Source organism: Tympanuchus pallidicinctus, unplaced genomic scaffold, assembly GCF_026119805.1.
Source record: "Tympanuchus pallidicinctus isolate F22 unplaced genomic scaffold, pur_lepc_1.0 scaffold22, whole genome shotgun sequence".
NCBI classification, from domain to species: domain Eukaryota; kingdom Metazoa; phylum Chordata; class Aves; order Galliformes; family Phasianidae; genus Tympanuchus; species Tympanuchus pallidicinctus.
The window spans coordinates 19,424,613-19,437,650 of NW_026294739.1; the positions used below are offsets into that span (position 1 = coordinate 19,424,613).

General features: G+C 42.0%; 1 protein-coding gene across 8 annotated transcripts in view; it reads left to right on the forward strand.

Annotated features, from left to right (window-relative positions):
• The window catches only part of MECOM (MDS1 and EVI1 complex locus), a 298,479-nt gene that overhangs the window by 170,332 nt on the left and 115,109 nt on the right, over positions 1–13,038 (forward strand). The window contains exon 1 of one of the 8 annotated variants that reach the window (XM_052687094.1): positions 892–973. The exons of the other annotated variants lie outside the window; for them this stretch is intronic. The gene's annotated coding sequence lies outside the window, so the exon portion shown is untranslated. Of the gene's footprint in view, positions 1–891; positions 974–13,038 lie in introns of those variants that run through there. 8 annotated transcript variants of the gene reach the window in all.

Consider the following 13,038-nt stretch of genomic DNA (forward strand, 5'->3'; position numbering starts at 1 on the left):
TCTACATGAGTTTGATAATTCACAGGAAGAACATTTCTCTTCATCTTTAGACTTTGGTATTATTTTCTGTAATTTTAAGGGCTCTGAACTTTGTTCATGGATCTTCTCTACTTCTTGCTGATTTTGCTGCCATTGACTTGTAGAGAGCTTTTCAGGTATCCCTTTCAGGTAGACCTTTGCACACCTCAGGTTAGGTGTCTAAGTCAGGTTTCCATCCATATGATGAGACAAGTGGGATAACAGGTAACATCAGCAGTATATAAAATGTCATCTCTAGCTCAAAACAGATATGCAAGCCCACTGAGCTTCAAACAGTTTATATGGCCCACTGAGCTTCAAACAGTTTATATGGAGGCTTTGAGTTCAGTGTCTGATATAATTAAAATCTGGACTTTAAAGTGCTGGGTCATTAAAATGAAAAAAAAAAAAAAAAAAAAAGCAAAGCATCTTGTAACAGGTGGATTGAACTGGGAACAAAGGGCCTATAAAAAGAGCCAGGTGAAGCAATGAAGAGATAAGGAATGATCTTCCTGTGCACTTGCTGGCGTAACTGAAAGGATGATATATATATTTTTTTAAATAGGTGGGGCAAGAAATGATACTAAAGCCTCTTCCAAGAGCGCAGCGCTAATTATTTCTTCGTACTCTGGGAGAATCATCCTCTGCTGTTCAGTAGGTTTGGATTGAGACTGAATTACTCTTGTAAATCCTTTTAATTTGTTCATGAGTTTATAGCTCTGCCATAAACATTCCTTCTGAGCAGCTACTCGCTCAGCAAGGTCCTATTCAATATTGCTTTGAAAAGCTGCTGGTGTTTTCTTCCTTTGCATGGACTCAGGTTTTTGACTGGTTTGAATGATGCAGCAGAGGTGTGAGGTGGAGAGTGCTGTGCTCTTTGCACCATGTGTGGACGCAATGCTTTAAGACCTGGTTGCAGTTTCGGGTTCCAGATCCAAGCTGGTTGGTGCTGCAGGTAAGAAAATGCTCATTTTTAATTCCAGAATATACTCTTTAGGGAAGAAATATTGATGAGAAAAGGGCCTTGTAAAGGCCAGTTTCATGGACAGAGAGCTGCATAAAAGCTGCCTTGTAGTGGTTTTATCTCTAGGAGGGCACGAATTCCCACTTTGGAGACAGGTCCCGGCTCCTCAGGCTGGTGACATGGGGACACCACAGTGCCTGGTCCCACCGCAGCAGCCAGGAGGAAGCAGGGCAGAAATCCACAGAGGCAGAAATTCACAGAAGCAGCTGCTCATAGGAGGGGCAGTAGCAAAAGAAACAGTTGAAACTTTATTGACAGTGAAGGAAGGTTATTTAGGAAGGGGGATGAAAGGATTGAAATGATTCATCGGGCTTCAATGCAGTTGTCTATTCATCTTGTTGTATTATCTGTGCCTTCATCTGCCCGTGGGAAGGGGTGTGTAGCAGAGCACAGGGCAGGCTGTGTGCCATCGTCCTTGAGCTATCTCATATCCTTTCCTGCGCGTTCTTGTGACAGTTTGTATTACCATGAGTCATTGTTTCTTTAAAGCTCATTACTGGCAAGGGCCTGTTGTGAGACACCTAAGTGGCATTGTGTTATCTGTGCCTAACAGCACTATTCATGTGTGTCACCTCCGAAGTGTCATCCAGCAGAGACGTAATGCTGGATTTTGGATGCTGAGGTGTGTTCATCCTTTGCGTCCAGCCAGACTTAAGCTCAGCACTGCTGAGTGGTGTCCCACCTTACTCCATTGGCATTAAAAGGTTCTGGTTTCACTCTAATTTATGTAGGATTGTGCCATGGGGGGAGGGCCAGGCAGGGGGCTGGATGGAGGAATGAGTTCTCAGGTCCCAGGAACACCAAATCTTTACTCACTGTAGACCACAATGGATCTTTCTGCCCTCCCAATGTCTTGCTTTGAAGATTTTTTCACAGTTCTGCATTACTGGAAAAATAGCATGGCTATCACCATGCTTTACTGACCTCTCCTCCGTTAGGGGTGCAGTGGGAGAAAAGGGCCTGTCTGCATGGCACCATCCAATGGCTGTGGTTATAAGTGTTCCTTGCTGCTTGCAGGAACGTGGCCTTATAGCCCATTGCTGACTTTTGCATCTTTCTCTCCTCCCAACATTGCCTGGCATCTGATCACTCTCTAATAAATAACTCACGGGTTATTGCATTACAATTCTCTACCTGGACTGGGATCTTCTGGCTTCATCCATCAAGCATATGATTCCTCTAGAATACAGACAATGAAATGAGTGTGGCATTGCATAAGAGACAGTGGCTTTTTCCTCCAAGCATGATTATTCCACTGCATCCACAGCCTCCATCTCTCCCTCTGCCACAGACTTTTTCTCTCCCATTAATGGAGACTGTGGCTTTGGAAGGGTGTTTGCTGTCCAGGGCGTTCATCAGACCTTATTCAAGTGAGTTCAGGGCTGGGCAGCTGCAGCTTGGGAGTTTTCTGCATTCTTACCTCTTTTTAATGAACTATAAACTACTTTCACACCTCTGCCTAGATTTCTTTCACACTTCTGCCTACATACTGCTCTGCCTTTTGCCGTCATTTCTGACACGTGCCTCTGAAGCAACATCTTGGACTTGTAATTTTAGAACACTGATACTTATCATCACAATGGTTTTTACAATCCTCTTGCAAACTAGAGCCATTTGTGCTCTTATTTTTTAAAGGTCTTGTGTTGAACTCGAGACAAGAAACTTTCCAAAATATTCGCTGTTAGAAAAGATACCTCTGGCATTGACTGATTTTTCATGTTCACAAAACGGTGTTAAAAAATAGTTATTAGATAACACAGATACAGCAGGAACTTTTGCATTTATCCTAAGCTATTTTTTTTTTCCTTGTCTGCGTGGGTATTTTGATGCTTAGGAGAATTTAAAGGGAAAAAGCACCAATCAGGCATTTTTGTCACTAGCAGTGTGATATTTTTCTAGCAGAAGGTTGGGTCCTTTTCCTAAGCCCTTTAGGCAGTTGTTCTGGTGGTTTTAGAGGATTTCTTGGTTTCGGGTATGGTTAGGATATTGAAGTATTCTCTACAATAACTTCCTTGTTCTTCTGTAATTTTCCTTTGGCGTGTGTTTGATATCAGCAGGCTTGTCTGTTCCAATCTGCTCTGTATGGTTTTATGCAAATTGTCTCTCATCCCTCTACAAGTCCTTTCAAGTAAAAATATTGCTTCCTCATGCCCGCTTCTATTACTTGTAATTCCTGCTATGTGACCTGCTAGCCACCCATATATTGGATATAAAAGGCATGATCGTTGTGAATCAGATATCTCTTATCTCATCCCTGTTTGCATTATACATTCTCCTTGCAGTATGCTTCTTCACAATGCTCATCCATTTAATGCCCAAATACCTGAGGTCTCTTATTTCTGTTCAAAATGCTTGTCACATTACTCATGGTGAGACGATGAGCAATCAGATAAAAAGACTTGCTGTAGGTGTTGTGTTGACCAGAAGCAGGGGTTGTATGGGGCCAGTCTCCATGGATTTACTGGGTTTTATAGTCAAGTTTGAAAGGGATTTCAATGACATTATGTGAGGACCAGTTTGTCTCATGGTACGAGTTTACCATCAATACTGTATCTGTAAATCTGCAATGGTTTCAACTGAAACATTCTTTATCATGCATGAAGCCATCCCACCACACTCAAGATTGTCAGCAGCCCTTGCAGGGTGGTTTCATCTTGGTGCTACACTCATATGTGTGTTCAAACTAGAGTAAGCTGGACAAAACCAAAATTGGTAGATCTGTATATTCAGGAATCACCATCACCAAACCAGAGGAGATAGGAGGGAGAAGCAAGAGTTCCAGAAACATCTGTGTTATCAAAGCTATCACTTTACACTTTAAAAAGTTGACAACTTTTGGGCTGGTGGAAAAGACTCTTCTCTCCAAAGATGCAGCTACTATGTGTTGAATCTGAAATCCGGCCCTTTAGTGGCAGTGGGAGCTGCTGAATGTATTTCCACATGAAACTTTACTTTTTTATCTCATACAAGATTCCTAAAGATGACTCTTTTTGGTAGGAATTTCTCCTGAGGCCTGTTTCAGATTTCAAGGGCATCATGCTATTTTGCCTTGACAGAGTTGAGATGTCCTGAAAGACTGTGTTAAAAACTGTGGCATTCTGGTCTGCACAGTAGCCTAGGAAACTGCGGAGACACCAAAGGGAGAGAGGTCTGCTGTCAGATCAGCTTGCTGGATGTTGGTGTTGGACTCAGTACTACAAAATCTGTTCTCCCATCAGACCTGATGAGCAAGAGTGAATACCAAAGTAGAATTAACTTCTTTTTAATGGAAAAATGTTGTTAATTTTGTCATTTAATTCTATTAGTTACAAGGTATAAGAGAGAGAATTTAATCAGTGGCATAAAATGTGAATAATGTAGCCTGTAACATATTAAATCAATATTTTTTTCTACTTATATTTCAGATAAATACACTTGTCATGTTTCGTTACATTCTTTTTTGCTGGATGGTTTTATAAATGGGATTCCTTCTCAGATTATTACTGTTGATGTCAAAAGAAAAGCCATAGGCAGTCCAGATTGGTTATCAACACTACTAATGCTTAAATTACCAGAAAAAAAAGGAAAGAGAGATGAATTTAACTGTTGCAGTACAAAATAGAAGTCAGACTACTACCACGTCCAGTGCTCTGTCAGCACTCTGACTATTCATACATCTATATTTCCATGAGACCTTGTGCAATGTACTTTAGGGCTCTTTCTGGAGTTTTACTTCAGTTTAGCTAATTATCAAGACAAGAAAATGCACACAGGAGTCTGTTCCAACCCTTCTCATGAGCAACAAGGTTCTGCAGTATATGGGTCTGATTCTTCCTCTTCTAGCTGTGTAAATGTGAAGTACTGTTGCCTATCAGAAATTATACAAAGTTGATGATGCAAAGCAGAATGCCAGATTAGATTATTTTAATGGTTCCATCTGGCCATGAAATCTCTTCATTTAAGGGTTCTAGCACTGTAACACAGAAATGAGACAAGGATGAACATGATTTTTTTTTTCCTTCTGTCTTGGTTCTGCAGTTACGTTCACCTCTCAGCTGCCTCTGTATGTGGGATATTCAGTTAATATGCTCAAGATATATGGCTTGTAATTAAAACAATCCCTAAGAATGTAAGAGCCTAATGGTGTAATTTTTCAGTTATGTCAATGTCTATGGGAATTGAGTGTGTGCTTATTATCTGCTAGGAGGCCCCTTTCAGACAGTGCAGCTGAGTTAGGCAAGGTCTCTCTTTGCAGCAGGCACAGCATCAATGCTAAGCCACAGTTAGGGACTGCCTGGCACAGTGCTGTGTGGTGTTCCATTGCAAAGAGGGGCTCAGGCAGTTCTAATAGCATGTGCAAAATCCAACCCCTTCTGCGAGAGGGAAGGATGCAGTGATGCCTCCCAGTAGTCAGCTGTTAGACAGCCAAAATCTTCTAATCTGTCCCAACAGAATGCAGTGCCCATATTAACCAGACTAAGTGTGTGAGATGACATGAAGCTCTGAAAGTATAAGGTGGCTTTGGACCCTAAATCAGGTTCAAGGGGTTTCCCACTGCTCTGCTTCCCACCAGACCTGGCCTGCTGCTCAGCCAGGTGCCTGTCACCTGTGGGGTCCTCCCTCACCCCAGCTCTTCTTGTCTCTCACAACATGGGCAAAACATCAGGGCAGAACCTCTTTTGAACGGCAGACAGAGCGCGATGTTCTCGTACCACTGGTTTGCATGTGTGGCCATTATAGATCTCCAAGGGGCAGAGTAGCATGGAGTGTAAAACATTTTTCTTGTCCTCATATAGCCTGACTTTCCCAAGACTGAGTGCTTCCACTAAAACTAGTCATACAGGATTAATGTCAGCGGCGTGTTCAGATGTTCAGAACTGATAAAAAGTGGTTTGCCTACATTCAGAGTCCTGAAGTCCATGTTCAGATAGAAAGAAATAGAGACCAGCAACATTAAAGTACTTAATATACAGAAAGAAAAAGGAAAAACCTCCTCAGCTACCTATGATAACACTATTGTTTTCATTTTTTATTATCTTGCTTGTTACACGCCAATGCGAAGCAACCACAGATCGTCAATAAGGATTTTAATTGCAAAGATTTCCTGTGACGTGAGTGTTAATGAATGTCAAAGCAATAACACAAAAGACATTACTTGTTTAATGATTGATAGAACAAGAAAAGCACGAGGTCTTTTGCAGGATAAATGACTACTGTTCTGTGTTCCTTTACATTAGCAGTATCAACACTTAGATCACATGGCAGGAGATAATGGTCCAGGAGATAAAGTACAGAATCACAGTCTGTTATACAATAACAGACATAGTAATGATAATTAATGTGCATTTCTTTGGTCATTCTCATACTTGTCAGCACTGAGCCATTGGGACCAGTGCTCTGCTGTTGACTTAAATGGGGGCAGGACAGAGCACTTGGTTGGTCTGTGCTTTTTGGCTTTTGCTCAGCTGTAAAGATTGTGGACCTTAAAAGCTTTGCTTGTCAGCCAGTTTAAGTGAATGTTCATGTGTGGAGATTTTGCATGTTGTAATAGCAACATACCTCAATTGCTCAGAGTAATGTGGCTGGAAAAATGAACAAGCATGCAATATGATGGCACACTTCAAAGCAAAACCGTTGGCTTAGGACAGAAAGGTTCAACATCATGACACTCATGAAGGGCTCATCACTAATAAACACGTGCTGGATGAGGGCTTTGTCTATGAAATGAGAAACATTTTGACCAAGGCCTTTTTAGCACACGGGAGTTTAACCCAGATGATTGGCTGAAATCTCCATTCTGCTAATGTCCCCTGTAGCTGCAGGATGCCTCAGGAACCCTTCTCGGGGTTGGGCAGTGGGCCCAAACTGCACCCTCATGTGGTTTGGGTATGAAGTCTATGGAAAAGCTGCACAGCTCTGGTTTGGTTTATATGGTTTCTCACACGCCGGGTTTCATTGGACAACATGCACTTGGCAACTTGTGACTGCTTTGCACCGTGAGGTTTTGAGCACCTCTGGAGCTCTGCCGAGTGAGCAAGTGTCTCCAAAAACGCGCTAAATCTGAGCGCCTTCATGGTGAAAATTAGTTCATGGTTTGGCAAAATGTTTGGGGAGTCAGAAAATTATTTGGATGGAATGTGGCTGGTTTAATTATTGGTCTTGAACCACAATTTAATGGAGCTGCACATGGCCTTGGTTTTGCAAAGTAGCACTGGATTGTGTTTCCTCGTTTTGAAAGCTGCGTTGGTTTGCAGTTATCTACATTGGCATGGGAATTGCTGCCAGAAAGCTGTGCTGGCAAAATAGTGGAGGCTTCCTCTAAAATTATTCAAATTAATACAAGTTAAAACTTCTGAAAATGTTTCTTGAACTTGAGCATCTTCATTTAGTCCAGGTTGAAAATTCCAGAAATTTTGCAAATCCCCTCGTAGCTATTGCATAGCTGCTTGACACAGTCATGTTTATCAGCTTTGAATTGATTTGTTCAAATGCCTTTTGTCCTTGGAAAGCTCACCAAAGCTGTGTTTGAGCTTCACTCAAGTAAAGTATGCACAGCCTTGCGCCATTTGTCTTCCTTTAGAAAAAGCAGCTCCGAAAGTGTCTGTAGATAAGAGGTTTGAGTTATGGATGTGCATTTCCAGGTGGACCTGCAGCATGGCCTGGATGAAGGGAGGTGTCGGGGGCTCTTAGATATGGGGAACCCTGACTGGTCCTCTTACAAGTTGCAGATTTTTCTGTGAACAGACACACACATCCACCGTAGCAAAGGTGTGAGAGCCCTGTGCCAAGCTGGTTTTGGGCAACGCACACATACTTCTGACTTGTTTAGGCTTTCCCAGCACATCCTCCTTTTCCTGGGTGTTCTGAATTCTTGGAGTTCAGTCCCAATTTGGAGGTGACTGCACAAGGACAGTGTCTGCACTGAAGGCAGGAATGTGCGCGTCTCTGGGACGTGAGCGTTCTGCATAAATCCTGAAAGAGGAGTATGATTAAAAAAAAGGAAGGGGGAAGTGGAAAAAAAAATTGAAATTTTGAAAAGTTTCAATCAGAAATATTTTTATTTAGTTTTTGTTTAGGTCACTGTGAGATACAAATTTTTCCAGAACTTACTACATGAAAATATGGGGATAAATAGAAATATTTCAGCAGAGTTCTATGAGGCTACACACTACTATGCAAAGCGTTGTGTGACATATTCTGAATTTCAGCTTTTCAGATGGCCTTGTACTGAATTCAAAGCCCCCACGCTTTGATCTCCGTTCCACAAACCCAGCAGCCAGTCTCTGTTTCACTGGCAGCCTCAGGACAGGCAACTGGGGGGCAGGGGAACTTCTACCTGTCGCTTCCAATTTTAGGATCAGGACCCAGATTTGGGAAATCGCTTAAGCATGTGCCTGATGTGAAGTAAAGGTTTTTGCTGTCTGATGCCCTCCTGAAAACAGATACTCACCATGGTCTGCACATGTGCCTAACGTTGGCGGTAGGACTGGCCCTGGGCCGCTGTTTCTCCCCAAGCACCCTGGAGGAATAGACCCTGGAGCACCCAAATGTTATTCCCATTGATGAGTCCTTGTTGTTTCCAGGGCAAACGGGATGCAGGGAGTGTGGGATGGGCTGGCATCAAGGCATGCACCCGCCGGAACAGCACCAGCCGCTCCCTCGGGGGCACGTGTTAGCGCATTAATGTAAGGCACAAAGCAAGGGGGCTCATCCATATAAATGGTTGATTTAAATAATGAGGAAGGAGGAAGGTTGTGGTTGAGTGTCAGTACTGATTAATTAGGGCATAAAATAAATAACCCTCCTAACAACGTGGCTGCTTCCACTGGAACCTACTCCATTAACGGGCGGCGGAGTTAATACGAGTGACAGTGTAATTAAGGGTTAGTTAACCAGCCTGTTATGACGTTTGCTTAATTTTGGGGGACGGACCTATCTATACACACATGTTTTTCCTATTGTAAAGCATTCGACAGCACAGAGCTGATAAATGTTGGTTGTTAATCCTGCAGTTTCACCACTTGTCAGGCAGCGTTTTCGCGCTCCCCACTTCGTGGAAGTCAGCCACGCGGGTGCCAAAAGGGGGAATAATTCCCCTGCGTGCCTGTTTGATGTCACAGCTGAGGTCACGGGTAGGTATTGTGCTCCTATGAGTAACCGCGTTTATCTCATGTGTGGCCGCACAATGAAATGATGAACAGATGTTGACGGTGAGTTTTTAACATCTTAGCTCTTTTGGATGGAAGTTTTATGGAAATGTTTTGCCTGTTAACTCTATGAGTGTCAGGCAAAAGCAAGAAAATATATGCTAGGATTTATAGTTTTTTTGAGTGGATTTTTTAAAAACAGTATTGCTGCACAGCAAATAACTGCTGATGTAACAAGCCGTTTATGTTTAATACTTCAATGGCTGCTGGCCAAGAGCTTCCACAGTCTGCGGTATGGATCACAAATTTCTCATAGAAAGCAAGCAAATACAAAAATAAGACCCCTTAAATTGTGATGCATTACAACTGCAACTATACATTAACATAGGCCTTCAAACATGACATCAAATCCTTAATTTGTTTAATAGCTTCAGCAGAAGTCCTGAAGCTACACTGGGTGCTTTTTAGTATATTTTCCTGCAGGATGGGAGGAAAGGCATGAGAGAAAATCAAACATCGCTACAATGTGACAGTGCTGGTGATAACATATTCTTAATATCTCTTTAGGTCAGTACAACTGAAAATAGGGTCTGTGAGAGGAACTTGTGCAGCCTTGAGTGCAGGTAGTGCTGCCAATGCCACACTCTTGTATGATGCCTATTTAACTCCCAGTACTTAAATAACTGAAAACTCTTTCCAAGGCAACTGCAATTTTCTTTCTAAGTTATTTCAAACCCACTTACAATCTCAGAGTGCCTTGATTTCTATCTACCTATGGGATTTACAGTGGAAGCTTCAGCTATACCTCCAAAATGTTTTAAGATTTAAGAAAACATCCAAATACTATAAACTGTTGTGAAGACAGAACCAAAACTTGTTTCTTCAGAATTCAAGGCAAACATCTACATTTCTATTTTAGCTTAAGTCAGAGGATCATACTTTTATGTAGAGAGTCACTTTTTATATGCCATAGCAAGTCACTTTGAATTCAAATATAAAATGAGGCCATCCATCATGTTAGCCATTTAATTACCTCGGTCTATATTTTTCAGAGAAAAAAAAAAATAAGAGAAAGAAAACCACCTTTATTATTTGTTGTGTGTATATCTCATTTCAGATTCATTGCCTGAGGACAGGGAGGGCTGTCAGCAGGGCAGTCCTTGTGGTTAGAAATGCTGAGATGGGGAGCAGATAAGACATGCAGTCCTTGTGCCTTCTGTTCAAGTCCACTCCGCTCCATGTTTGCTCCAGGCCTTACCTGTTAGATTTGCTGTAATCTTTGTTGCAACAGTGAAATGGTGCCTTGTAAAGCAGTGAAGCGTGACGGGGATATTGAAAGGGTCGAATGAGGTAGAAATATGATATTTTCTGTCTTCTACCAGCCCAGGAAATAGGAGTCCTGCTGCTGAATCGGGATTTGGCATTTGCCATCGCATTTGCAGCGAGAAAGTTGTGAGATTTATTGTTTAGTGCTTACAGAAGAGACAAAGTAAACAATGCTGTCGATTTATCTAATTGTTTAGCCATCTGGTTTCACAGCCACTGAAGATTAAGCACTGAGGAAATGAGGAGATTATAAACAGCGAGGCAGGACAAGGAGACAGGCTTTTGGTGATTAAAGTTTTGCTGGTAGAAGTCCCAAAGTACCAAGATGCTCTTCGGAGATGCGGCAGATTTCATGGTTTGCACATTTTTTGTTTAAGGGTTGGATAATTTCACAGCCAGTCAAATGCATGGCCACAAAGGCTGAGATATTGAGACGTGCAATTAAAGGACTTCTTTCAGGGCATAGTCAAATTCAACAGCTGGGGTGGAAAAGGAAATCCCAGCATCGTGTCCATGTCTCATGGTGCACCAGCCTCTCTGGAATCACTAAGTGTGAGATAGGCTGAATATGGGACACCGGGTTTAAGGATTTCTTTCATGTTCACAGCCAAATTTTCAAGCCTGTGGTCCCACTCAGGCAGATAGCATTATATGCTATTTTCAGCACTCAGCTGGTTTTCTCATTTTAACACATTCTCCACAAAAACATGAAAAAAAAAAACACAACCCACCTTGTGGGTGCTTGTCAGTGCAGAAAAATGACCCTTTTCCTTTACGGGTTTGAATGAGAGCAGAGCTTGTTTGAGCAAACTCATAGATAGGTACACAGGTGGGATTTGGCTGGGTTAGTCAAGTCATCAAAGGTAAATCTTTAAAGCTAGCTCACACTGGAAAAAGTTGAAGTAAATTTAATTGTAAAATGTTGCAGTAGCAGTGGAGGGGAAATAGATTTTCTGTGCCATGATTTTGGTGTGTGAGGAGAGAGATTAATTCATAGATTTCCCAGTGCAGCTCTTGGAGGAAATGCGCAAAGACATCTAATGTAGAGCTCTAAAGAAACAGAAAAAAGCACAGAGATGCACTAAATAGGAGAGATAGAGGGATAATATTTAAAAAGGACACAACTCAATCATTTTTATTCTCTTGAGTGTAAATCTACCCTGCGGAGTAGATGAGACCAGATACCCTTTCATTCCCTCTGTTGTCCTACATTCATCTTCATTAGGAGTTTTGTCCTACTGGGGTCCAAAGACCCTGGACTTTTGATTAGTTTCAGCTGGACATCAGCATCAAACCTGAAAAACAGTTATTTTGTCTGCATGTGTTACTTTTTCACAAACAAAGCCACATCCGACAAATCCGAGTCTTCAGGGAGGCTGAAAATTGGCCTGTAACAGCAAGAAGAGAGGAACAAGCTGGCTTGCTTTCTATAAAAGACTTTGCAAGTATCAACCCCAGAAAATTTGTCAAGTCAACACCTTGTGATGGCTTAGCTGCTGGGCTTGGCCTTGGGCTATTTAAATTAGGCTCTGGTTTTTGCACCTTGATTTCTAATGCAGAGAGTCAGGGGAGGTGAGGAGGAACAGAAGGGTCGTGTGAGCATTTCTCCCAGGGCCTATGGCCATAAACTTCTAACACTACCATAACTATGGAGAACGGTCAGGCGAGCATCTCCACCTCTGCCATCAGCTCCTGCAGGAGCCATACAACACGGGGTGGAGGCTCCAAGGAGCCCTGACCACCTGTCCAAAGCTGCCAAGTCTTGGTCTCAACTAGGAAAGAAATCGGGAGCAATAAGAAGTGGAGGTGACATTTACAGTTTATCATTGTTTGCAGGTTTTCTTTCTCCAGCATCAGCATGTTCCTTGTTTCTACATATATATGAATTATCCAGTTTTATTATATGCGACTATGTAATACAGCACATTTTCACTTAATGTATTTCAGGCTTTACATCAAAAATTCAAAGTGATTTCATTACCCTAAGCAACATTGACTATGAAATGAAATATTGACTAAAGAGCTTAATTGTGTCTGGATCCAGGATGTTTTTCTCTGCGTAATGGTTTGAAGGCCAGCATCAGTTTTTTGCCTTTCAATTCCAAGTTACATTTTCTTCCTCGCTGATATCTGAGAAATGCCTAAAACTGGCATTTCCCATGTCTACGCAGCTCTACTAATTCTATAAACCATGATTTCCATGTTATAACAGGGTCACATAGGCTTCTAGGACACCAGAAATAGTGTAATATGATGAAGAACTGAATCTACTTTTATCTCAATTTCAGTCTAGTGGCTTAAACAGAGGGATTTTAACAATTTTTTTGTGACCAAAAATAGCACTGAGAGCTGGAGTGGAGCTTTTACTGAGTATAAGATGCTCCAATACGCTGCAAAGTGCTACCAAAGTTGCATTACTAAAGCACAAACCCCAAGCTGTGCTCACTGCTTGCCCCAAATTCAGGGTTTTCAACTGCTTTTCAGGGTGTCTGGCTAAACTGGGGCAGCTTAAGCTGTGCAACCAACCTGGTTAGCTGCTTCTGT